Raw genomic sequence first — 27,751 nt, forward strand, 5'->3', positions numbered from 1 at the left:
CAAACAAACAAACAAAACCAACCAACCAAACAAACAAAAAGCACCTGTATGCTAATGTTCATAGCAGTTTTATTTGTAATAACCAAAAACTCCAGACAACCAAAATTTCTCCCTACAGGTGAATGATTAAATAAACCGTGATACACTAATACCATGTAATACTGTTCAACAGTAAAAAGAAATGAGTTGTTAATGCCCAAAACAACTGGAATAGATCTCAGGGCATTATGCTGAGTGAAAAAAGCCAACCCCCAAAAGTCACATACTCAATGATTCCATTTATATAAAAATCTTGAAATGATAAAACTTCAGATATGGAAAATATAATTGGTTATTGCAAGGAGTTTGATATGGCAAAGGAGTGGGGGTGAATGTGACTACAAAGACTATAAAGGTGTAGCACAAAAGAGATCTCTAGCAGTGATGAAATAATATTTTATCTTGATTGTGATGGTGGATACACAAATATACATGTGTGCTGGCTGGGCACGGTGGCTTACACCTGTAATCCAAGCAATTTGGGAGGCCAAGGCAGGAGGATTTCTTGAGTCCAGGAGTTCAAGATCAGCCTGGGCAACACAGTAAAACCATGTTTCTACAAAACTAAAAGTAAATAAAAAACACAAATATACACATGTGATAAAGTGATACAGAACTACACACAACTATTATGCAAAATGTAACCACTGGGGCATTGGGAGAAGGATACACAGGGCCTCTCTGTCCTTGCAACTTCCAATGAATCTATAATTATTCCAAAATAAAAAGTAACAACAAAAAAGTCAAGTCACTGTGGTAGGCAGAATAACGGCCTTCCAAAGATGTTCACATCCTACTCCTAGAACCTGTGAATATGTTAGGTTACATGGCACAAGAGGAATTAAAATTGCAGATAGAATTATGGTTGAAAATTAACAAATCTTGGGATGGAAATATTATCCCAGATTATCCATCCAGATAGACCAAATATAAGTAGAGGGGTCATTATAAACAGAAGAGGGAGGTAGAAGAGTGAGAGTCAGAGAAGGAAATGTAATGATGGAAGCAAGATTTAAATGATGCAGTGTGAGGAAACAATCTCCCATCTCTGGCTTGAATATGGAAGGGGACCATGAGCTAAAAACTTCCAGCAGCCCCTAGAAGCCAGAAAAGCAAGAAAATGGAGTCTCCACCCAGAGACCCCAGAAAGAAATATAGCCCTGCCTACACCTTGATTATAGCCTAGCCAATGCCTAGTTCAGACACTTAATCTCTGACCTTCAAAACTGTAGAAATATAAATTTGTTGTTTTAAACCACTAAGATTTTGGAAATTTGTTACAGCAACCATAGTAGAAAACTGCTAAAGCTACCAAATAGGGGTTAAAAACCAACCCACTCAAAGATGGACAGCTGGCTTTTTGCAGAGTACATTCAATTCATTAGTCAGAATCAACAACTCCATACTATAATTTTAAGGCAGTAGTCAATACATCATGACTAATGATATTTGCAATTCCACATCACCAATGATAGCAGTGATAGAAATGTTGCCTCAGAATCACAGGGAAACAATCACATTATTCTCTATTAAATGGGGCCTGCTAAACTAATGCAGGGATAAGAAAAGAAGCATTTGTGCCATAGGGGTTGGAAATCTTGTCTCAACCCAGCTAGAGATACCTATTTGCCAAGAAACTCCCTGTGGTTTGATTTGTCTCCTCCAAAACTCATTTTGAAATTTAATCCCTGATGTGGCAGTATTGAGATGTGGAGCCTTTAAAAGGTGAATGGATTAATCCATTTATGGATTAATGGATTAATAGGTTAATGGATAAATGGGTTATCACGGGAGTGGGACTGGTGGCTTTATAAGAAGAGGAAGAGAGAGACCTGAGCTAGCACATTCAGCCCCCTTGCCATGTGATGCCATGGTACTGCTTCAGGGCCCTACAGAGAATTTACCAGCAACAAGGCCCTCACCAGATGCAGCCCCTCTACCTTGAACTTTTCAGCCTCCATAACTTAAGAAATAAATTCCCTTTCTTTATAAATTACTCAGTTTCAGGCATTCCATTATAAGCAACAGGAAACAGACTAAGACATTTACCAAGGGGTAGAACATAGAAACAATAGAAGAATGCATTGAATTAGGAAAATAGTGGGGTAAATTCATGCAGATGGTAAAAAGACCCAGCCAGGAGCAAAGCTAATTCCCTGTGAGACAGAAAAATTCATTTTATTCTTTTATCTGTCTCCAATATCTCAGGGCTTAGCACAGAGTAGATGTTCAATAAGTGTTTGCTGAATTGAATCAGTAATTATCATTAATGGACCCCTCCAGTCTTAGGGTTCTATTAACCCACATGCTCTGCAGTATTCTAATCTACCAAGACAAGAAGCAATAAGCATTTATTCATGAATCTGAATACCACTTGATATGGTTTGGATTTGTGTCCCTGCCCAAATCCCATGTTGAATTGTAATCCCCAGTGTTGGAGGACAGGCCTGGTGGGAGGTAGGTGGGTCATGGGGGGCAGATTTCCCCCTTGCTGTTCTCATGATAGTGAGTGAGTTCTCATGAGCTCTGGTTGTTTAAAAGTGTGGAGCACTGCCTCCTTTGGTCTCTTCCTCCTGCTCTGGCCATGTAAGACATGCCTGCTTCCACTTCTGCCATAATTGAAAGTTTCCTGAAGGCTCCCCAGCCATGCTTCTTGTACAGCCTGTGGGACCATGAGCCAATTAAACCTCTTTTCTTTGTAAATTACCTAGTTTCAGTTATTTCTTTATAGCAGTATGAGAACAGACTAATATACCACCTATTACTACCATCCCAACTGCAAGGCGCAGATGTGGCATATATTTGTGTTTGCAGAGCTTAAGGAGCTTTGCCTTTAATATATGATGTTAGATATCCAGGATGAAATACATTAACTCTCTCCAAGATGTCTAATACTCCAAAAGGCTCATGTGTCTCAAGGTCCCCATGAAGGTATCTAGACACCATCTCCCTCTCTGACTCCATCACCATACCTAATGATTGGTGCTAGAAAGAGTTCCCCATATTTGTCAGAACCTTGGCTAAGAGAAATATATAGAGAGAAACAGATGAAACAGAGAGAGGTAGAGGCAGATGAAATGTGAGTGAGCTTTTATGGAATATATTTTACATATTAATGATGAACTTGTGTGTGGGGTGTGTGAAAGCTGAACAGGCATTTTGAAGAATCAGAGAGTTGACAAGTCAATAACTTGGGGAAACTAGTCTTGACTTGTTTTTGGTGAGAATAGTAATGTAAAAGTGAGTGCTAAGTGGCTCTTCTTCATAATAAAAAAATGTCTGTGAAGGCTAATCAGAAAAATACTTGTACAGTAGCTGAGGGATGTGGCCCATAAATATACTAATAACATGTTTTTTGAGAGAGACATTTAATGGCTTCCATTTCAAGCTATCATGACCATGACAGCCATATAACAAGAATTCTGTAACAGCTAGGGAAAGGCTAGTACAGAGGTTTATACTCACAATATATGGCTGGACTTCCTGAAAATGTATGCAAGTGTTATATGTGTAAATATGCACTTTTCTGAAGAGAGTATCCTTGGCATTCACTGAATTTTCACAGGGGTTCATGCCAAGGTTAGGGACTATTGGCTAGATGGTGATGGCCCACTTTTTCTCCTTCCATACTTAGTAAAACAGCACATCTTCAGGATGTGTTCCAGTTATTTAGTAACTAAAGACAAAGCATGTTCCTATTCAAGCAATTTGCTGAGATCTAGTCTCTGGGTTAATAAATCACATTCATGTCTGGAATAACATGACAAATATTGGGGAGGAAGGCACAAAGAATTTAGTGGCACAACAAAATTTGGATTACTCACCTAGGCAGGAAAGAAAAAATAGCTATTGACATTTTGACTCAAACAAAAAAATCCATTTGTGGATTTCACTTTTCGGGTCACCCCCTGCCACTCTACCAGGCTCTGGACAATCTCCAAACACTAGATATGAGCTGAAATATAATCATGAAATGTGGACTCATTCTAACATTGAACTAAATGAAGCTCAATTAAGAAGAGGAAGCTTGAAAATGTTTGCAGAAGCAACTCTAAATGGCTCCAATTTTTTTTTCTTGTCTGCATTATTTCTTTTTCCATGGCAGGCCAGATTTGGCCTGTGGGCCATAGTTTCTTTTAACTCCTGCCCTAGATCGATGAAAGCCAATCATGGATACTGGGAGGACTGAGAGGTAGTTGAAAAGATCATCGTGTCCATTATGGAAAAGGCAAATTGAAAAACTATATACATAAGAGTAATGACCACATACAAACTATTTGAAACAGAAAGTTGCCTGTGCACTTCTCAAACCTATTCTGAAAAGAATTAACACCTCTCTTGGTGCTATGCCCTTGTATCTCACAAATACCATGGTCAGGATGTTGCTTCTAAACCTAAGTTTCTCCTGATAAACTTTAAACTTATTAATTCTTACCAGTCTTTCATGAAAGTTAGAGCAGCCATTTTCTAGCATGCAGACATCACCTCTTTATGTGCATGTGTATGTGCAAATACAAACAGGCATTTTGGAGAGATGCCTTTGGAGCCAATAATCCAATTCTGTTGAGCCGAAACCCTGAATCATTTCAGGGGTTCTTCTCCAGAAAGATCTCTTAGCTAGGAAAAAGATAGGTTGAGCTGGGTTAGGGGACTGTAATGTCTCCAAAGCTCATTATCCCCTCAAGTTTTGCAAATATAATCACCTCCCCAAATTGAGAATCATGGTTTATTTCAAAGGTGGCTTACAGTAAGGTGATCACAAAATTCTTTTCCAAACTGGGACATTTTTGAGGGTAAAATAAGTATGCTGGAGCAACAGGCATAAACCACAACATATGGTCACTCTACTTATAGTCCTTCATAGAGGAAATGTTTTAACTTCCCCCAAATAAAATGAATCTCTACACCTGTTCTTGACAGAGGATGACTTGGCACTACTTTAGCACTCAGGCCCAAGGTATAATTAATCTTGGTCTCAAACCTCTAAATCCCTTCAGAGTAAATATCAGGAGGAGCTTCTTGTTTAAGCTGGTGGTATAACACTTAAAATGGGCTACTGAGGGTGAGACGCTGAAAATTTTTTTAATGGGGCTTGAGGGTGCTAGAGAAAACAGTAGATAATTGTTTACATCAAAATTATCACACTGGGGATAAATAAGATGACATATTGAAGTGCTCTTTGGAAAAGTAATAATTGTGTACATAGTATTAATAGTTGGTCATGAAGACTTCAGCTTCTTTTCCACCAGAGAAGATGGTAGGGAAAGAAATCAGATCATAGTGCTTACCTACAGAAAAAGACCAAAATGATCACATTCCCTAGCAGAGGCCTGTGAATCACTGTGGGCAATGAGGGACTGAAGGGAACAGAGACAATGAAGGTCCTCACGCCTACCTGTAGCTGGCCCATAAAAGACCCTATCATCACTAAAAGGCAGCTTTCCCCAACCCTCCACTTTCCCAGCTGACGACACCTGAGACCAGATTTCCCCAAGGTTGTGATGTACTTACAAACAGAGCCACTGTTGTTTGAGAAGACACGAATGTTCACCTCTGCCTAAAAAGAAATTTTCTGGGCAAGAGAAAAGGTGTGAACTTAAAGGTAGCTCCAAGTGATGCAATCTTGTCTGGTGCTCTTTGTTTTTTTTTTTTTTTTTTTTTTTTTTCTAATTTTTATGGGTACGTAGTAGGTGTATATATTCTTTGTTTTGTTTTCAAGCAGCCCTGGAGAAGTGCCATAGAGAATGTAACAAGTGCTTTGTGTCTGACCCTATGACCTTGGGTTTGAAAAGGTGCTCTGGTGGAGAAACTGTCCCTTAGGGAGCTGGTGGCCAACTTTTCAGAGGAAGTAAAAGAAAAAAAAAATGAAAAGAAAAAATGAAAAATGTCCAAACCAAAAATGTCTTAAGATGGGAAAAACAAGGAAGCCAAATGACCTACTCCTTAGTCAATCATTCCCCTTCCCTTTCATCCACTTTGGCCCTTTTCTCCTTTTGCTTACTCCTACCAGGAACACTTATATATGTGCCATCAGATAAAAGCTTAAAGATAATGTAACAGTCGAATGCCATTTAGAATCTATTTTTCTCCCCTTACTAAGGGATACACAGAAGAAAAAATATTTTTTACTAGAACTGGATTTAGGAACAGAGAAACTGCAACCAATGCTTCTCTGGATAGGCCAGTCCTTCTCCTATGCAAATACACTATGATGGTCCGTGAGACCAGGATCTCCATAGTGACCGTGTCCGGGATCCATGAACCCATCTTTGTGTGCTCCAACACTTAGCACTTTTCTCATCTTTCTCCCACCTCCTAAACACAGGCAACACCACCGCACCTTTAGTTCTCTCTGCTCACCAGGTAGCTTACAGGTAATCAGAAGATTGTGGAAAAAAGAAAAAGAGGGAAAAGAGACAGATTTGAAGTAAAACAGAAAGCAGTACTGCAGTTGTTTGACTTTGGCAACAGAGTGTTACGGGTGTGTGTGTGTGTGTGTGTGTGTGTGAAAAAGCACTGATGCATCAAAGATTTATTCACTGAACAGGTTGATTTATTTAACAGACTTGACATATGTCAAATTCTGCCATGTACTTACATAATTGTTACCAATTTATCAGAGCTGTTATTTAGGCAAATATTTGCTTTAAAAGTATTTTCCTTTAAATGACTTTCTCTAGCTTACTGTACAATCAATCCGTGGTTCATTTAAATTATGTTATGTTAACAATGGCTATTTGGTGAAGGTCTCTCAAATCTAATCTTCCCGGAGCCATTTCATCTCTACTCAAACTCTATCCCTCTTTTTTCCTAGTAATAAATTTCTGGCTAAAATCACACCATAGGGAAAACTTTAAATATATGTACAATGTATTTTTATGTCATGATATTTTACACTTATGATTTACCAAAAAAAAGCAGTTTATCAGTATATTGTTAAAATCACAGATCTGAATGCTGTTAACCTTAAAAACTGTCTAAAAGCAAAAAAGCATGTGTTTTTGTATGAGTATGTCAGGGGGGGCCAGTTGGGAGAGCCAGGTAGAGAATTCATCAGAATAAGAGAAAGTAAATAGAGAAATTTCAAGTCTCACAAATTTTGTTCAATCACCCTACCCCATGTGCACCAAAAAATTATATTTTTTAACTAGCATGCATGCAATCTATCTAGATTTTCGGGGAGGTGAAACATTGGAAAGTATTTCTAAGAGACAAAAATGTCTAATCACTAGCCACCAGGGCTAGTTTCGGTTCCTCTATTGTAAATACGCTATTTGCAAAAACAAGAAGCTCATTTTTGACCTCCCAGGTTACGCAGTGTGGGGACTATGAAAGACATGGAGGAGGAAAGGGAAATACCACCACCACACAAGTAAATTTTTGACCTAGTAAGCAAATACGTTTTTGTTGTTACTGCTGGGTAAAATGTATGTCTTCCAGAAATTAGACACTGTAATAAAAATGTACCAGCCCAAATTTAAATTGCTCACTAGACAGATGGTTAATTATATTCACAGCCACATATTTCACTGGGATAGAGTTTCAGACACTCAGCCAGTTTTATTTGATTAGCCGGTTTCCCAGTTAATATGTAAAATGACAGTTACTTAGGACTTTTTTGTTCCCTTCTAAAAATATTTTTTCAATAAGTGTAAATTCTCCTCAGCCATAAGAACGTCACTGCTGTAAATAAAACGTTTGGTCATATGTTACCTCATATGTAAAAGATGTAAGGGAGATTCACCCCCCCAAAACACAAATGGTCGTAAGGAGTTCAGAGAAGACCATTACAGCACCTTTTCTTACCAAGCAAAATATTCCAGGAACTCCTCCACCAAAAACAACCAAGGATATATTCAAATACCGGGATTAAAGTGCTTTAGACATTTTTTTTTAAAACAGCCCTGCCAGCCCTACAACACAAATCATGTCTTTGCAGATAACAGTCTAGAAAATGCAACATTAGAAAAAGGCCACATAGCTAAATGTAGTGCTGTGCACAGCATTCAACAATATGCTGGGAGCCAAAATCCAGAAGCAAAATATGAGACCCACTTATTCCAAAATGCAACCAGAAGCTTGATAAAAATCAAGAGTGCTGTTGTCGAAATGGGGATGCCAATTTTTTTTTTTTTAACTTCGAAAAAGACAGAAAACCTTGCGCGGGTGATTCGGTCCCTCACGAATCAGACAGACAGAAGCAGTCATACTGAAATCGCTGAATTCCTCAGCGGAACGGCGCCAACTCAGCAGCGCGGTTTCCACACTTTCCCGGAGCGGGACTCCGCTCCCCGCGCCGGCTCACGGCCTTCCCGCCCTACAGGGTGTACAAGACGCGAGCCGACGTGTGCTGCGGGGCGCGGCAGAGAGAAGCGCCAGAAGCCACACAGAAAAGCGTCAATTCGACCGCCACCGAGAGCGCGAAGGGGCCACAAGCCAATTTCCGCAAAGGAGATGAGCTGGGCGAGGCTCGGTCTGGCCCCCAACTTAAACCTGTCCGCTGCCTCGGCCGAGTGGCGCGTGTCCTGGGGGCGCTCTGTGGTCGCCACGGCCGCCCGGCTTCGCACCTTTGCGGCTTGGTCCGAGCGCCCGGCCTCGGCCGCCGCGTGGGTTTTCCCGCTCTCGCCGAAGCGTGCCATGCCCATGCCCCATTCCCTGGCCAGGCTCTACCCTGCACCAGTCCGAAAGGAGGCGGCACTCTGCCGGGCTGTGTGCGTGTAAGCGCGGCGGCTCCGGTCCGCTCGCTTCCCCTCCCCCCACAACCCCCTTCCTACGGCGCAAGCACAGAGGCCTTTCCTAGATTGCAGTGCCTGTCAGGGCGAGCCGGGATCTCTCGCCCTAGCGGCCTCGCTCCCTCATACACAGGCACACACATTCGCACACAGACGTCCTCCCTTCCGTTTTCCCTTCCTTCTCTTCTAGCTCGACTTACCCCAGTTCATTCCACCCCCCTGCCGCCGCCACCCCGAGCCAGCCGGGGAGCCGGCGAGAAGGCCAGGAAGCTGTATGGCAGCGCTCGTACTCACCTCACAGGCCGACTCCCGAGGCGCACGTCGCTGGCGGGCTCAGGCAGCAGGCGCTGTAGCTAGCGCGGTCGCAGTCAAGGCTGGGCTGTCGCCGTCGCCGCAGCTGTTCGAGCTGCCTTAGCCGCCACCGCCGCTGCTACTGCTACTGCTGCCGCCGCCGCCGCCGCCTCTGCCTCAGCTCCATGCGCTGGGCCCGCCAGGTGGACGCGCCTCTCTCCTCGCTCGCTCCCTCAGGCTCCGCCGCCGCCGCGCTAGATGGAGTCAGAGCTGTCGGGCTCTGGCCCTGAAACTCAGAGCTTCCGCGGCTGCCCGGCTGCTCCAAGGGTCCGTGCTTCGCTTACACTGTGGCTCGCCCCGGCTGGAGCTACCTAGCGAGCGGGCTGCGCGCTCGGCGCCTGGAGCCCGCTCTGTGCGGTGGCTGCGGCCGTCCGCGAGAGGGAGAGAGGAGGGCGGCTGCTACTGTCGCTATAGCTGTTAAAGCTATTGCTAAATGCTGCTACTGCCGCTAATGCTACTGCTGTGGCGGCGGTGGCGGCGGCGGCTGCTGCTGCTGCTGCTGATGCTACTGGTTTTCCTTCCCAGGTTCTTCCCCTGCCTCGTCCCCCCTCCTCCCCCTTCCTCCTCCTCCTCCTCCTACTCCTCCTCCTCTTTCTCTTCCTCCTCCCTCTTCTCCTCCCTCTGCCGCTTTTCTCAGAGCCTCTGCAGGCACTGCCTGGTCCCCTCTTCTCCCGGAGCTGTCTCTGCCCATTCAGAAAGGTGCCCAGAGTGGGGCCGCCTCTGCTGCCACCATCGCTATTGCCCCTGCCATTGTTTCCTCCAACACGGCTGTTCTTGCTGGACGCCTTCCCCCCTCTACCCTTCTTCCCCACCACAGCTCTCCCTTTCCCTCCTGCTCTCCTTACCCTCTCTATGGTCCCTTCCTTATGTGCCCCCCCAACTCTGTCCGTCTGTCCCTCCCTCCCCTCGGGCGCCCGGGAGCGCGCACTGCGCGGCCACCTGTCATAAAGGGCGCGCACCCCCCTTCCCATTCCCACCCCGCCCCCCACTCGCGTTCCTGCTGCCCTTTCAGTCCTCCACGCCACTGGTGCGTTCTTCACCTGGCAGACACGCAACCGGACACCACTCTCCCATGCTTTTTAGGGCAGTTGTGTGTGCGGAGAGGGGCACTGTGAAGTTTAGGGAAGAATATTTGAATGGTTTCATCCACCAAGCATCTAACCATTCAACCTTTACCTACTCTTAAGGGCCTGGGCCCCCAGGAAGGTGGGTCCTGTTTGAAGGGTTGGATGAAGGCAGACAATTGGGGAGGGATGTTTGGGGAATAAAGGAAAGAAGGGAAGCTGAATATGGCCAGGAAGGAAAACAGATCTGCCTGATGGCTGTCATTGAAAAATCTCTTAGGTGGTCATTTTCCTTCAGACGTCGTGGGAACTCAACAGGAAACAGCAAAACAATTGGAGAGCAACTCAGGAGGGACCGTTTAGTACTTCTGGAGCCCTGGGTGCAAGATTGAGGCCTGAGCCTCGAGAGATTTGTCACCACTAGGAGCCAAGGCAAGAGATGAAAAGGTTGGTACTAGAACGGAAGGGGTAAAAGTAGCTACTTTGTGTGCACTTGCTCCAACATCATTGCCAAAGCACAGCTTCTCCAGTCAGGCAGGGCCCCATTTCGGATTTCTCTGCTGCCACAGCTACAGCCTCATTTTGCTACAAGGGCTCAGGCTTTGAGATCTGATGTATGCAACTTCTCACCATCACCTGTCACACAACACCTCCCCAGAAACAGCACAGAGGTGGGAGTATATTTTCTTTTCCCTGGCGAAGTACAGGAGATAAATGTTCCAGATATCCCATTGACAATAAGGTCTGGGTCACTTTACCAAGTTTGAGGCACTCTACCATGGGTCTTTCATTCGTGGACCATGAAGTGTCTGTATGGCTTTTACAACTCCTCATCTCTGTGCCTTTGTTTCTGTCATCCCACTTGCTTGAAACACTCTTGTTATTTCTCCTTCTCATTTTATATCTATGAAACTCATCCATAAATAATAGCTCATCCTGAAGTAATTATACTTATTGGGTCCTTACTATGTGCCAGATACTGTGCTAAGCAATTTACATGAATTATTTAATCTTCACAACAAACACAATTTTACTATCTCCATTTTACAAATGAGAAAATCGAGTCACAAGGAAGTTAGGTATATGTGTCCTGAGGATAGGGATGGTATCTTATTTATCTTGTATTTGTGAGACACTGTGCAAATATATTTGCATCTTTCAGGCACTGGAATAAATAAGAAGACAAAGTTTGGCCTCTGCTCTCAAAAGCAAAAACAAACAAACAAACAAAAAAGGTTAAACATGTAAAATGCCACCCATCTATTGGCTGGATCTCAATGTCCAGAATGAATTGCTCTTTTTCCATTGTCAGAAAGCACGTTGTTTTCACATGTATTAACTACATATGCTATTCTTCCTTTATAAAGTTAGTTGCTTATTTGTTACCAGTTATAATTTTTGTCAATGCCCTCCAGCCAGAAACTACCAGAAACACAACTGTAGTTGAACAATTTGAATTTACTACTTGTTAGAGTGAGGGAGAACACACACCATGGGTGTTATGGGCTGATTTGCATTTCCCCAAAAATTCATATGTTGAAGCTCTGACTATTCCCAGTACCCCAGAATGTGACTGCTTGGAGACAGGGCCTTTGCAGAGGATACTAAGTTAAAATAAGGCCTTGAGAATGGGCCCTAATCTAATATGACTGAGGTCCTTATAAGAGGAGAAAATTAGGACACAGACAACACAAAAAGGCCATCTGCAAGCCAAGGAGATGGTGATCTCAGGAGAAACCAGATCTACTGACACCTTGATCTTGGACTTCTAACCTCCATAACTGTGAGAAAATAAATCTCAGTTGTTTTAATCATTCAGTCTGTAATATTTTGTTATGGCAGCCAGAGCAAACTAATAAAACAGGAAACCATGGGGTGTCTCAGATAAAAGGTGGTAGAAAGGACTTATTATAGCATTTGGATTTTGGTTGGGTAATTGGGGGAGGGTTTAAGAAAGTGGGAATTAATTCTACATTGAATGCTCTCAGAAAGCAAGGGCAATTCTATGACTGGGCATCTTAATAAATCTTATCTATTGGGAGGTAGACTAAAGTGGAGATAAGGCTTTTGTGGGTTTTTTATCTGTGCTTAGACAAAATTATGAAGGGGCCTTGTTTTGTTTCATTTTGTCATGTTCTCAGTGTAACATTGTCTGATGTCAGTATTTTGTGAGAGTGTTTATGTCCATCAGGAGACCAGCCATGGCCTACCTGTGAGTGCCAGGTCATCTTCCAGGTGGCTTTTCTTCTTCTTTAAGACAGGTTTAAGTGTGACTACTTAACAATGTCCATTAGTTGTGTGGCTTTGGGCAAGTTACTTGTCTGTGTTTCAGTTTCTTCATTTATATTAATAATTGAGAAAAAAATTGTGTTAACCATGGAGTTGTTGTGGGAACTAAATGAAGGAATAAATATAATGTCCTCAGAACACTGCTTGGCACATAGGCAGCCTTCACTGAATGTGAGTTATTATCCATGTCTGTTTTCTCCAACAGACCATATAGCTTAAATTGCATATTATTATAGTTATATATTGGTACTTTTTCCTTTGCTAGGCCATGAGCTCCTTGAGGGCATGGACAACGTGTACTGGCATGGTGATAATAGCTAACTTTTACTGAATGTTTTCAATGGGCCAGGCACAGATATTAACTGTAGTTACTCCATGAAAACTTTTGAGGGCCCATCCCTACCTTTAGACTAGCCTGGGCATTCTCTTTGTGCTCCCATAGCATTTGGGTTTACTGTAATCATTACACTTAGTATATGATACTGACAATGTCTGCTTATGTGTCTTCTTCCCTTTCTAGACTGTTCATATATGAAGAGTAGAGCAGATACTTTCAACTTTGATGTCCATGTCTGAGCACAGTGCCCAGAACAACAGAGGCACTCAATATAAAAACACTGATTGGATTTTCAGTACGTTCTTTGCTTTTTCTAGAGCGGAACTCAAATCAGGCCTATCTTAGCCTCCATCATCCCTTTCCCTGGGGTTTTATTATCTAAAAATGTAACAGAGAATCTCAAATAGAGTGGTCCTCCCTGTAAGGCAGAACTAAAGAAGAGAATCACTGTGAGACTTCAATTCAAGAAGGTGCCATTTGGGAATAATTGGTCTCTGCTATTTAACAGTCAATGGTAGCATATCCATTAGACCAAAGTAGGGTAATGAAGTATGAGACCAGAACCTAGAATCTTGGGTGTTAACCTTAATTCAGCCATAAACAAACTGTATGATGTTCAGAAAATTACCAAACCTCTCTGAACCATAGTTTTTCCATAGGGGGCATGGAGAACATAATCTCTCCACTGGCTAATAGATTAGATAACAAAGGTTAAAGAGAGTTTACTGGAGTTTCTCTTTGGGAAAAACATTTCATTCCTCCATTACTTCCATGTTACATGCCTGCAAGATTCTCAGCCTCTGTAACTGGTATCATAAAATGGCTACATTCTTTCAGATGCCAGCCAAAAGCCAAGGGTGCTGTGGTTTTTGGCTTGCCATATCACCTCCCTATCGGCCCCACAACTCAGCCTGCTCCCAAAGAAGGGAGCTACAGTGTCTGTATATTTCTGGGGCATAACAGATGTTGACATTCTGGAGATAGACCCAGAAAGTTTCTTTCTATCATGCTGAGGCCAGACACAAGATGTCTTTCAGCCCAAATGTATGTTTTTAGCCCAGAAGGATAAAAGAAGGTGAATGACAGAAATAACATTATTAAGGTATCATATGCATATACAAAAACTAGCATATTACTTATGAAAGAAACTACCATATTACTTTTCATATAATGTACCACTATTGTGCCCAGATACTATATAGTAATTATACTAATGGCCTCTGGCTGGGATTTTATGGTGCCTTTCCCTGGTGAATTTCAAAGAATGGCCCAAAGGAACTGAAGGAGGGTTACAGAACTGAGAGGTCAACGAATGAAAACCAGCATTGGCTGTTCCTCCTGTTTGAGGGGCAGCACCCAGGGCTCCATTTAAATACAGTGGAACTGACAAGCTGGCTCAATAATTCTCTCTTTTGTCCTAAACAGTATTAGAAAACTATAGCTCTCCTGACAATAGACAGATGTCTCAGTTTTTCCCCTTACAGCAGCCCTTGGAGGGGCAAGGGGATCCCTATTCTATGAGTTATTCAGCTAGTGTTTGATTTAGGCCCTTTATTAGGTCTCAGGAGGAGAAAACAGAGACAATTAAAGACACCTTTTTTTTTTTTTTTTTTTTTTTTTTTTGCCTCAAAGGACTTTATAGTCTAGAAGGGGAAATGGAAACACAGGAAGGCAACACTCTCAGGCTGTGCAGATTCAGGGCTGAAAGAGAGGTGAGAAAAAGGGCTTCAGGGTACCATGGGAGTTTGGGGGTCCCTGAGCATGCCCCAGGAGTGGTAGCCCGGGAAGAGAAGTATGACTGTACTGGGCAGTAAGGAGAAGAGCATATCGAGCATGAGGAAGAGGAAGAGCATGAGCTGAGGAAGTGCTGAGGCAGGATGATGGGCAATGTGTTTGGGAGTCGGTTGACATGTACAGCATGTCTGGAGCCAAGGGCTTGTTCAGTGGAGCAAGCAAAATTTGGAGGGGTTGGATGGGGCCACACATTAATGGCTTTGGAACTCTAGGATATATTAACCTTAAATTCTCACTCCGTACTTTATAAATGTGGAAAAGAAAGGTCATGGTCACATGGTAGATAGGTAGATATCTGAGAAAGTTACCCTTGATGTTCAGATGATAGGCAATGATGAACATTTATGATTTATGATATACTTTCACACACATCATGTCTTCTGTTCATGACAATCTATTGAAACAAAGTGCCCCATAGCAGATATTCCCTTTCCTCCTACTTCTTTGAAGCCTTATAACAAACAAACAAACAAACATAACCTGTTGATTGCACTCATTGTCCTATGGAGGTGGATCTGAGTTGTTGAGAGAGGAGGTAAATAGTAGGGCTCACAAATAGAGCCCAGATGAGCAAAGTGCTGGTTCCCAGAGTGTCTGGGGTGTCCTGCCCCCATTTGTCCAACATGCTCAGGTGCCTTGGCTGCTGTGTTCAAAGCTAGCCTGGACAAGGACAGCTCCTGCACTTGAGTACTTCTCTTCTTGGGGTGAGCCTTTGAAACATGCTGGGACAGGGTTGAGTGACTCAAAGTTAGGGAACTGAGATCTGGAGAAAACCACTTCCATTTTTAGTTGCCAACAGCCATTGAAGAAGCCCCAGATGAAGCCAGGCCAAACAGCTCAGCACACAAGGCCCTGTTACACAGTTCTAGCCACAAGCCAAAGATGTTCGTGGCTTTGGCAGCACTGAGCAAGGTGGGAGCTGTGGTGGGTGTAGTGAGGAAATGTGTCCAGCCTTAGGACAGGACCATGGACAGAGATCATCAGGCCTCTTTAACCGGTTCCCACAGTGAAGTGCAGCCCTCCATCATGCAGCTGCATGCCTGGGTGACACTGCAGTTCTGTGGGTAATGTATGGAGTGTGTGATGTGGGTTTTGGGCTTCTCAGAGTTGAATACTACCAGAGCACCCCGTACAGCGTGAGCTCTCTCTGTCAAGCACAGACTTACAGGCCTTATTCACTGTGGGAAGTATTAGTAGTGGCACTTTCAACAATGCCACTGTTGAAGATTTCAATGTAGTCTCATGGTTTGAGGAGCAGGCACAGACTGAGCTCACCTAGCTCCAGAATCATCTGGTCCAGGATTTCTTGGACACGGTAACCTCTGCTCCCTTAAGAAAATGACCTCAAAGAACTCCTCTTCATGTGAAATCCAGTGTCTCAGAGTGCACCTCACTCCCCCATCCCCATCAAGCCAGGTAAAGGGGAGGAGGATTGAGCTGTATTATAGTAGAAAAACGCTAGAAGTGGAACTAAATAACATGGGGTTCTACCCTTTACTAATGTGATCCCGGGTGCGGTGGCTCACGCCTGAGATCTCAGCACTTTGAGAGGCTGAGGTAGAAGGGTCGCTTGAGGCCAGAGGTTTGAGACCAGCCTGGGCGGCGTAGTGAGACCCCATATCATAAAAATAATAAATAAATAAATCCATAGTATTCTAATCTGTAAAAAAGGGGCCAATGATAATAATCCTATTTTACAGAGAACATGTGAGCAGTTCATGAGTTAAGGTGTATGAAAACGCCTGCAAAAGGCTTATATATAGAGGTATATAATAAACGTGTCTACTCATGCATATATTCCAGAAGCTCCTAAGATCTCCCATCCCACAAGAAGGGTTTCCTAATTCATTGATGGAGGTATGTTTCCTTCTATCTATACTAGCAGTTCCTATGATATTCTCCTTTTACCCTGTTAAATAACTGCTCTTCCTGCTTATGTTGACAATGATGGTGATAGTGATAGTATAATGTGGATAACAATGACTGGCTGAGACCATAGAATACATAATATGGGTAAAAGAGAGTGACAGAAGAAGAATACTTTAGGAAGGAAACAGAAGCTCTGGCTTGTTTGGAGGTCTGATCTTCCCTAAACTAGCCTCTTTGGGTTCATCTACATAGGCATTCATGCCAAATCCCTAAAAATATTGCACCAAAGATTCTTCAGCAAAAGGCATCCTAAGAAGCTTCTACCCTGAATGGGGGGGTGTATTTCAAAAGTGAATGCACAACAAGCCAGGAAAATAGATGTTTCCATTAATCTAAAACAAATGCTTCCTGAGCATCTTTTTTGGCTACATACAAACCAATCCATTGGCATCTAGAAAATGTAGAGACAACATACATCCAGTGTGACTATCTGTTCAGAACAGTCCATGTGTGTCTTCAACTTTGCTAAATAACACATGGACACTCTCTATTTTATATCCCCATGTCTTTTCTCAGGAAATATCCTGCAAAGACCTTTGCACAAGTTCTTTGTTCTGCCTAGAATGTCCTTTCCTCCTTGGGTGATCTGCCCCTCACCTGCCAAGGCTTCGCTTGAATGCCACCTCCTCACTGAAGTCTTCCTTGACTTCCTACCCTTCCAAGAAGAATGAGTGGCTATTTCTTCTGGTCTCTTATGCATCTTGCATAAATCTCTATTAAAGAACTTATCTTTGTGTATTATATGTATTTGGGCATGTGTCTGCTCCCACATTGGACTGAGAATTTCTAGCTCTTGGAGGGTAGGGACCTTGCTGCCTTCTCTTTATCTTTTCATTCTTCAGGTACTGCCAGGCACTTACATTTGAAGAATAAAATGTCTTAATAAGTGAATGAGCTGGAGATTTCATGCACACTTATACCAGCTATGGCCCCAAAGATGCATGCTCCTAAGACATGTCTTTCAAAGAACAGTGTGGTCTTTCTTAAGACTGGCTTTGTCAACATATTCATCAAAATCTGGATGAGGTTGGGTCAATTGACAGTCTCCTCATCCATTATGAGATGACCCTGACCAGGAGCACTGTCTCTGCAAGATGTTCATTCAGTTCTAGGATTGGTGTGACCCTGAAGAAACCTGAAGATGCCCTCATGTCCCCCTGACTGAACTCAGATGGTTCTAGAGTGGAGAGACATTTGCAGGATAAACAAGAAGAGAAAAAAAAGAGAGTAGAGAAGAACAGAAAAAGGAAATGAGGGGGAGAGATGGGAAAGAGAGAAAGAGCTAGAAGGGAGGGGACAGCAGAAAGAGGCAGACATGCCACCTTAAATCAGATGGGAGACATTGTAGGAGTTGGAAGATGACAGTTAATTGGTGCCATTTTCATGTAAAATCATATCACTGAGTTTCCACAGGCATACAGCTGATGCTTATGGTCACACACTCTGACCCATACGATACCAACAATAAACACCTGTACCCTTTACATTCCACAAGAATGGAAGCAAGGTGTAGTAGGCACAGGGTCTGGTGTGAGGCAGATGTGGATTCAAACCCTCAATGGTGTGCCTTTGATCAAAGAACAACTCTCTGAGGCTTATTTTCCTTTCCTGTCAAATAAAAATAACATTTACCTTGTAGGGTTATCTATCTTATGAAGATTAGTGGTACTGTTCATAAAGTGTTTGGTAAATAGGCAGTCAACAAATGATAGCTACTATTATTACTGTGCTATCAGAATACTGCATAGTGAATAAAAGCAGACTTCGGAGTCAGACTTCATTTGAATTCTATTTCTGCTATTCACTAGTTAGATTTCATACCCAGCTTCTGAGAAATTAGCTCCCCTACCCTTAGAATTGTTACCTAGGCAGTGTAGTGTAAGGGCATGATCTCTAAAGTTTTAATCCTGGCTCTTTCATTTACTGTGTGACGCTGAATAAGTTAGCCAACATTTCTGAGCCTGTTTCCCCAACTGTAAAGTGGGAGGATAATAATAGTATCAGTTCCCTAGAGTTGTTGTGAAGATTAAATGAGTTAATTTATACTTAAAACTATAATGCTTAAATGTGTATCTGGAAGATAGTAAGACCTTAATAAAAATCAGCTCTTTCAGTATCCTGAAATACTTTCCAAATTCATTGTTTCATTTATTTCTTACAATACCCTGTAAAATGTATATTCTCATTCTAATTTTATAGATAAGGAAACTGAGGCTTAGACTTGTTCAAGTTCATATAGGTAGCAATTGACAGGGCCAGAACAAAAGGTGTTTGCTGAGTAACTATATGCAATGTCTCTCTCTTCTCCACTTTAAAACCGATACCTAGACTATTTCTCAGTGCTTTTCCTTGAATATCATGCAATGTGTCAGGTGTATCAGGAACTCTTTCTAAAAATGCAGTATAGCCTCATTATCAGCAAACATGCTGGATGGGCTTTGAATTGCCTACTTGTTCTTCTGAACACTTGCTTCTGAACACTCAGCTACATAGCACCTTCTATGAAAGGCAGATCCATCGTTCCCTGCTTTGCAGATCACTTAACATTGCATTTTCTCAGAATCAGAGTTCTTCCTTTGCACATTTGGTCATTCTGGCAAAATGCTTTTCCCCTTTGTCTGACCTGATTAGCTAGAATTTACAGCTCTAAGGTATTAATTTCCACAAACACATTTTTGACCCAGCAAAGTTGGCTAAAAACACATTTCTGTAAAGAGAATCCTAATTCTCTAATTCTCTATTGACTTTCATTGTAAAGTTGCAGGCGTGTTCCCATGGAAACTGTCCCCACAACACGCTGAATCAAAAGCTTTTGGTGAAGAAGGGTCGTCTATGCTGTGCTGGAAAGGATTGGGCAAGACTGGGCAGTGTATGAAATAATGTATATGAAAACAAAGTGCTATATAAATTGAAGATGGTACTAATAGAAGCAGCAGGACAAGAATCCACTCTCAGTCCCACAGCCATGCTTGCCTACTTTCATCATCTGGAAGGTATTAGAAGTCACCCTACCTTAGATCTTTGCAAACTGCACTCCACCCCCCCTCCCCACACCTGTCATCATCCCTCCCTATCACCCTTTGTTGCTTTAAAAAAAACTCCATAGCACTAAACACCTCCTAGCATATCAATTATTTTACATATTTATTGTTTATTTTTGGCACCTTCACCCATTAAAATGTAAGCAACAGGAGAATATGAATTTTGTTTGTTTTTCACTATTGTATCCTCATCACTTGGAACAATGCCTAATATATCGTAGATGCTCAATAAATACTTTTTGAATGAATGCATGAATGGAGGTTGTTTGCTCTGCCTGTGAAGCTCATTTCTCTGCTCAACCTCCTCCACCTGGTTAACCTCTTCACAGCCTCCAGAATACAGCTGAAATATCACTTCCTCAAGGACACTTTCCTGTTACCTTAGCCTTGGTTGGATCCTCCTATCATATCTTGTAACAGCAGCCTATACGTTTTTCCTATAGAGCACAATTAAATAATAAGTCATGTAATTTCTTGTTGTCTACCCCCTTCAGGACAGAAGCTCCATGAGGGCAGGGATTGCATTGGGTTCACCTCTCCGTGCCTAGAATAGGGCCTGGAACATGACAGGTGCTTAGTAAATAAGGTATTCATTGCTAAATAAAGATTGTGTCAATTATGGGCTGGAGCTCAGGTGGGAGGGTGGTCTCAGCTTGAGCACATACTGGTTAGCATAATATTCAGACATGTTTAGAGGACTGACAGGATGGTCTTTTAAGGGATCTATTTAGATGAAGGATTGTGAAGCCTTCTGGGAAAGAATCCAGTTAGAAAAAAAAAGAGTGGAGGCTCACAAGGTTGGATCAACAGCACTACAGCAGTGAACAGCATGAGAGAGAAAGGTAAAACTCAACAGGGCACTGATTGCAGTGTCTGTCACTCAGCTTTTTCTTTGGCCCTGATCTTGGGGCACTCAAGCCTGAGTTTTAAAGACAGTGTGACAGGAGGAAAAACAAGTAAATCTCTTCTACCAAAAAGAGCAGATATAAGAAATATGAGACAGACCTGCTTTGGGAGCTTTCTTGTTAAATATAGCCTAAAAATGAAAGCATAACCTGGCTCAAAGAAGATCCACAATGCAGACAATAAAGCCCTCAACATTAGTTCCTGGTGGCAGCACCATCTTTGGTGGTGGTGACAGTGGCTAGGGCAGTGGCAGCAGCATCTCTGGAAAACCAGAGGCTGGCACCTAAGCACTACAGGGAAGAAGAAAATGGTGGAAGATAAACTTCAGCTGAGAGAGCTGTGCTTGTGAAAATGTTTCCTAGCAAATGCTTGGAAAGAATTAGGTTATGGTATTCTCATCTTTGTCCAGTAATTTACTTTGTAGAATAGAACTTTGCCAACTCTGATATATTCTCTCTTCTTCTGTAATCAAAAGGATCACCTAGCCTCAGTGCCATGGTCACTCCAGCAATTTTCAGCAACATGCACATCTCTCTTTCTCTCCATACTTCCAATTGGTTATGTTACTTTTAGTTAAATATAACAGATTTATTGAGATGTAATTTTCCTACCAAACAAGACACCATTTTTTAGTATATAATTCAATTGTTTTTGGTACATGCACAGTTTCACAACCATTACTACAATCAATTTTAGAACACTGTCATTACCCCCAAAAGAAACAAAAAACCCAGTACCCACTAGCGGTAACTTTCCATTTATTCCCAACATTCCCTCTCCAAGCCTAGGCAACTAATAATCTACTTTCTGAATCTATAGATTTGACTATTCTGGATATGTCATATAAATGGATTATGCAATATTGTGACTGTCTTCTTTTATTACTTGCCATAATGCTTTCAAGGTTCATCCATGTTGTGCCATGTATCAGATCTTCATTCCTTTTTACTAATGAATAATATTCCATTGTACAGATATACTGCATTTTATTCATCATTTGGTGGACATTTGGGCTGTGTACACTTTTTGGCTGCTATAAATAATGCTGCTATAAACATTAGCATACAAGTTTTTTTCAGTTCTCTTGTGTATATACCTGGGAGTGGAATTTCTGGGTCATATGGAAACTCTATTTTACACATTTGGAGTAACCGTCAGACTGTTTTCCATAGAAGCTGCACCATTTTACATTCTTAAAAGTAATGTATTAGGGTTCTAGTTTCTCCACATACTCATCAACACTTGTTATTATCTGTTTTCTTTTTTTTTTTTTACTTTTATTTTAGGTTGAGGGGTACATGTGCAGGCTTGTTCTATAGGTAAATTGCATGTCATGGGGATTGCTGTACAGATATTTCATCATCTAGGTAATAATCATAGTACCAAATAGGTAGTTTTTTGATCCTCTCCCTCCTCTCACCCTCCACCCTTAAGTAGACCCTGATGTCCATTGTTTCCTTCTTTGTGTCCATGTGTACTCAGTGTTTAGCTCACAGTTATAAGTGAGATCATGTGGTATTTGGTTTTCTATTCCTGTGTTAATTCACTTGGGATAATGGCCTCCAGCTCCATCTATGTTGCTGCAAAGGATATAATATCATGGTGTATAGGTACCACATTTTCTTTATTAAGTCTACTGGAACTAATGTTGAGGGCTTTTAGGTTTATGGGCATTTAGGTTGATTTCATGAATTTGCTATTGTGAATAGTGCTGCAATGAACATATGCATGTGTGTGTCTTTATGGAAAACCATTTATATTCCTTTGGGTATATACCCAAAAACGGGATTGCTGAGTTGAATGGTATTTCTGTTTTAAGTTCTTTGAGAAATTGCCAAACTGCTTTCCACAATGGCTGAACTAATTTACATTCCCACCAGCATTGCATAAGCAAGCTAGCCAGCATCTGTTATTTTTCAACTTTTTAATAATAGCCATTCTGACTGGTGTGAGATGGTATCTCATTGTGGTTTTGATCTGCAGTTCTTTAATAATTAGTGATGTTGAGCATTATTTCATATGCTTGTTAGCTGTGTGTATGTCTTCTTTTGAAAAGTGTTTGTTCATGTCCTTTGCCCATCTTTTAATGGGGTTGTTTGGTCTTTGCCTGCAAATTTGTTTAAGTTCCTTGCAGATTCTGGATATTAGACCTTTGTCACATGCATAGTTTGCTAATATTTTCTCCCATTCTGTAGGCTGTCCATTTAATCTGTTGATAGTTTCTTTTGCTATGCAGAAACTCTTTAGTTTAATTAGATCCTATTTGTCAAATTTTGTTTTTGTTGCGATTGCTTTTGGCATCTTCCACATGAAATCTTTGCCAGATCCTATGTCAAGAATGGTATTTCCTAGGTCGTATTCCAGGATTTTTATACTTGTGGGTTTTACATTTAAGTCTTTAATCCATCTTTAGTTTATTTCATTGTATGGTGTAAGAAAGAGGTCCAGCTTCAATCCTTTGCATATGGCTAGCCAGTTATCTCAGCACCATTTATTGAATAGAGCACTCTTTCCCTATTGTCTGGTTTTGTCTGCTGTGTCAAAGATCAGATGGTTGTAGGTGTGTGGCCTTATTTCTGGGTTCTCTATTCTGTTTCATTGGTCTATGTGTCTGTTTTTGTACCAGTATCATTCTGTTTTGGTAACTATAGCCTTTTAGTATAGTTTGAAGTTAGATAATGTGATACCTCCAGCTTCGTTCTTTTTACTTAGGATTGCCTGGGCTATTCTGGCTCTTTTTTGGTTCCATATCAATTTTAAAATAGATTTTTCTAATTCTTTGAAGAATGTCATTGATAGTTTGATAGAATATCATTTAATCTGTAAATTTCTTTGGGCAGCATGGCAATTTTTAATATATTGATTCTTCCTATCCATAGGCATGGAATGTTTTTCCATTTGTTTGTGTCATCTCTGATTTATTTGAACAGTGTTTTGTAATTCTTGTTGTAGTGATCTTGCACCTCCCTGGTTAGCAGTATTCTTTTTGTGGCTATTGTGAATAGGATTGCATTCTTGATTTGGCTCTCAGGTTGCATATTGTTGATGTATAGGAATGCTACTGATTTTTGTACATTCATTTTTATATTCAGAATCTTGCTGAAGTTGTTTTTCAGATCTCAGAACTCTTGGGCAGAAACTTTGGGGTTTTCTAGTTATAGAATTATATCATGCGCAAACAGGGATAGTTTTAATTCCTTTCTTTCTATTTGGATGCCATTATATCTCTCTTTTGCCTGGTTGCTTTGTCTAGAACTTCCATTACTATGTGGAATAGGAGTAGTGAAAGTGGGCATCCTTGTCTTGTTCCCATTCTCAAGGGCAATGCTTCCAGCTTTTTCCCATTTGGTATGAAGTTGGCTGTGGGTTTGTCATAAATGGCTCTTATTATTTTGAGGTATGTTCCTTCAATGTATAGTTTGTTGAGGGTTTTAACAAGAAAAGATGTTGTAATTTATCAGAAGCCTTTTCTGCATCTATAGAGATGATCATGTGTTTTTTGTTTTTAGTTCTGTTTATGTGGTGAATCCTATATATTGATTTCCATATGTTGAACCAACCTTGCATCCCAGGGATAAAGCCTACTTAATCATGGTGGATTATCTTTTTGATGTGCTACTGGATTTGGTTTGCTAGTATTTCATTGAGGATTTTTTCATCTATGTTCATCAAGGATATCTGCCTGAAGTGTTTTTTTTTTTTTTTTTTTCATCTCTGCCAGACTTTGGTATCAAGATGATGCTGGCCTCATAACATGAGTAGGGAAGAGTCCCTCCTCCTCAATTTTTGGGAATAGTTTCAGCAGGAATGGTTCCAATTCTTCTTTATATATCTGGTAGAATTTGGCTATGAATCTATCTGGTCCAGGGCTTTTTTTCTGGTTGGTAGGCTTTTTATTACTGATTCAATTTTGGAACTTGTTACTGGTCCGTTCAGGGCTTCAATATCTACCTCGTTCAATCTTGGGATGTTGTATGTTTCCAGGAATTTAACCATTTCTTCTAGATGTTTTAGTTTGTGTGCATAGAGATGTTCATAATAGTCTCTGAGAGTTTGTTGTGTTTCTGTAGGGTCAGTGGTACTGTCCCCTTTGTCATTTCTGATTGTGTTTATTTGGAGCTTCTCTCTTTTCTGTTTTTAGTCTAGCTATCCATCTCTCAATCTTATTTATTCTTTCAAAAAGCAAACTCCTGGATTCGTTGATCTCTTGTATATTTTTTGCATCTCAGTTTCCTTCAGTTAAGCTCTGATTCTGGTTATTTCCTGTCTTCTGCTAGCTTTGTGGTTGATTTGCTGTTATTTCTCTAGTTCCTCTAGGTATGATGTTAGGTTGTCAATTTGAAATCTTTCTAACTTTTTGATGTGGGCATTTAGCACTGTAAACTTCCCTCTTAACAGTGCCTTAGCTGTGTCCTAGAGATTCTGGTATGAAGCCTCTTTGTTCTCATTAGTTTCAAAGAATTTCTTGATTTTTGCCTTAATTTGCTTGTTTACCCAAAAGTCATTTGTTAATAGCTTGTTTAATTTCGATGTAATTATATGGCGTTGTGTGATTTTCTTAGTATTGATTTTTATTTTTTTTTGAAATACACTGAGTAATTTTTATTTGTTTGTTTATTTTTTATTATTATACTTTAAGTTCTAGGGTACATGTGCACAACGTGCACATTTGTTACATATGTATACATGTGCCATGTTGGTTTCTATTTTTATTGCATTGTGGTCGGAGAGTATGCTTGGTATGATTTTGATTTTTTTTTGAAATTTTCTGAGGATTTTTTTAAAAGGCTGATTGTGTAGTTGATTTTAGAGCATGTGGCATGTGCAGATAAGAAGGATGTATATTCTGTTGTTTTGTGTGGAGAGATCTATAGATGTCTGTTGGGCCCATTTGGTCAAATGTTGAGTTCAGGTCCCAAATAGCTTTGTTAGTTTTTCTGCCGTGATAATCTAGTACTGTCAATGGAGTGTTGAAGCCTCCTAATATTATTGTGTGGTTATCTAAGTCTCTTTGTAGTTCTCTAAGAACTTGTTTTATGAATCTGGGTGCTCCTGTGTTGGGTGCATATATATTTAGGTTATTTAGGTCTTCTTGTTGAATTGAGCCCTTAACCGTTATGTAATGCCCTTCTTTGTCTTTTTTGATGGTTGTTGGTTTTAAATCTGCTCTTTTTCTGAAGTTAGAATAATGAATCCTGCTTTTTTCTGTTTTCCATTTGCTTGGTAGATTTTTCTCCATCCCTTTACTTTGAGGCTATGGGTTTCACTGTGTGTGAGATGGCCCTCTTGAAGACAGCATATCATTGGGTTTTGTTTCTTTATCCAACTTGCTACTCTGTAACTTGGGCATTTAGTCAATTTACATTCAAGGTTAGTATTAATATTGATAAATATGAATTTAATCCTGTCATCATATTGTTAGCTGGTTATTATGCAGACTTGTTTGTGTGGTTGCTTTATATTTTCCTCATCTGTGTGGGCTGATGTTCCTTCAATCTTTGAAGTTGTCCTTTGGATGGATTTTTTTTTCTTTTAATTTCTTTGATGCCCTTGAGTGTTTGATTGCCATATAAACTGGGTTCATTCAACTGGCTTTGATTTTAGTGTGCTCCTCGATCTTGGAGGAGCCCCCTTCAATTACTGTCTGCATGCCCATGTTTCTTTTGTTGGGTGTTCCGGTCCACAGCGCTCCTTTTGGTAGGATCTGCTGTTAGAAGACACACTATATCCTTGCCAAGGCAGTGCTTATTTGCTGCCGGACTGCTTCCTGCAGGGGGACATGGGGTTGTGCCTGCTTGCAGAGTTCAGACAGTAGGGAAAACCTTGGACTGGAAGCTATTGTAGGTGTGGTCTATCTGGTTACAAGAAGCAGGAGTAGGTTGAGTTGCCTGAGATATCATCTGAGTGTTTCCAGGAAAACAGGAGGTGGTGCCCCTCAGCAAATTCAGGCAGAGGTAGGACCTGTAGGCTGGAATCTCCAGCAGTCATGCCTCACCTGGCTATGAGAGGCAAGGGTGGGTGGAGTCACCAACCCTGCTGTCCAGGTGTTTCCCAGGACAACAGGAGGCTGTGCCCACCAGCTAAATTCAGATAGAATTGAGACTGCTGGGCTGGAAGCTCTAGCCAGCATTGCCTTCTTGTCTACCAGCAGTGGGGATGGATGGGGTCATCTGCCCTGCCGTCTGGGTGTTTACCAGGATAACAGGAGTCTGAGCGTACTAGCTGGGTTTAGGCAGAAGACAGATCACTGGGCTAAAAGGTCTAGCAGGCATTACCTGTCTGGCTACCAGTGGTGGGGGTGAGTGAGGTCACATGCCCTGCTGTCCATGTGCTTCCTGTGACAGCAGGAGGCTGCATCCACCAGGTGAGTTCACAGACAAGTGGGATTTCTGGGACAGAAGCTTTAGCAGGCATTGTATGCCTGGCTACCAGTGGTGGGGTTGAGTGGGGTCACCCACTCTGACATTTAGGTGCATCCCAAGACAACAAGAATTGCTAGATGAGTTCAGGCAGAAGTGGAACCACTGGGCCAGAAGCTGGTGCCGAGCCCCATCTGGTGAGGGGGGATGGAACAATCTTTCTGTTCCCGGCACTGCAAGTGCAGCCTCTACTGGGGCTATGGCACTAGTGCTGGTCTGCTCCAGGGCCCAAGGACTGTAGAGCCCCAACCCGGGACTCAGGAGTTGCCCCTGCAAAATGTCTAGATGGCTCTCTGGCTGAGTCTAGAAGTGCAGTGGGGAGAAGTGCAGGGGGTGAGGGGAATTTTCCCATTCCCACTCTTGCACAGGTCCCTGTGGAGAGCATGAATCCCCCAGGGGTATCTCACTCACTCACCTTTTCACATGCTGGAGAGGTTCTCCTGGCCCCCTGCTGAGCCCAGAAAGGCTGGTGCCAAGCTTCACTCCTCTCTGTTGTCTGTGGCCCCCTGCTGCCTTGATGGATCCCAGCGTGGTGTCTGAGATGATTGTCCTGCAGTGTCAGTGTTCACTAGCCCTATTTCCTCTCCATGAGAGCAGTGAACAGGAACTGCTTCTAGTCTGCCATTTTGACCCCTCCCCCCTGCCTTTTTTTATTATAGACATCCTAGTGGGTGTGAAATGGTAGATCATTGTGGTTCTAATTTTCATTTCCCTAGTGGATAATGATGTTGAGCATCTTTTTATGTATTTATTGGCCATTGGTACATATTCTTTGGAAAAATGTTTATTCAGATTCTTTTTGCATTTTAATTGACTTATGTCTTCTTATTATTGAGCTCTAAGTGTTCTT

At 41.7% G+C, this 27,751-nt stretch overlaps 1 protein-coding gene across 1 annotated transcript in view; it reads right to left on the minus strand.

The window, feature by feature from the left end:
• The window catches only part of NEXMIF (neurite extension and migration factor), a 191,183-nt gene extending 181,545 nt beyond the window's left edge, over window positions 1–9,638 (minus strand). The window contains exon 1 of the mRNA XM_054472197.1: window positions 9,066–9,638. The gene's annotated coding sequence lies outside the window, so the exon portion shown is untranslated. The remainder of the gene's footprint in view (window positions 1–9,065) is intronic.
• Window positions 9,639–27,751: the final 18,113 nt, after the last annotated feature.

The sequence above is a fragment of the Pongo pygmaeus genome, chromosome X (assembly GCF_028885625.2).
Source record: "Pongo pygmaeus isolate AG05252 chromosome X, NHGRI_mPonPyg2-v2.0_pri, whole genome shotgun sequence".
Classification (NCBI taxonomy): domain Eukaryota; kingdom Metazoa; phylum Chordata; class Mammalia; order Primates; family Hominidae; genus Pongo; species Pongo pygmaeus.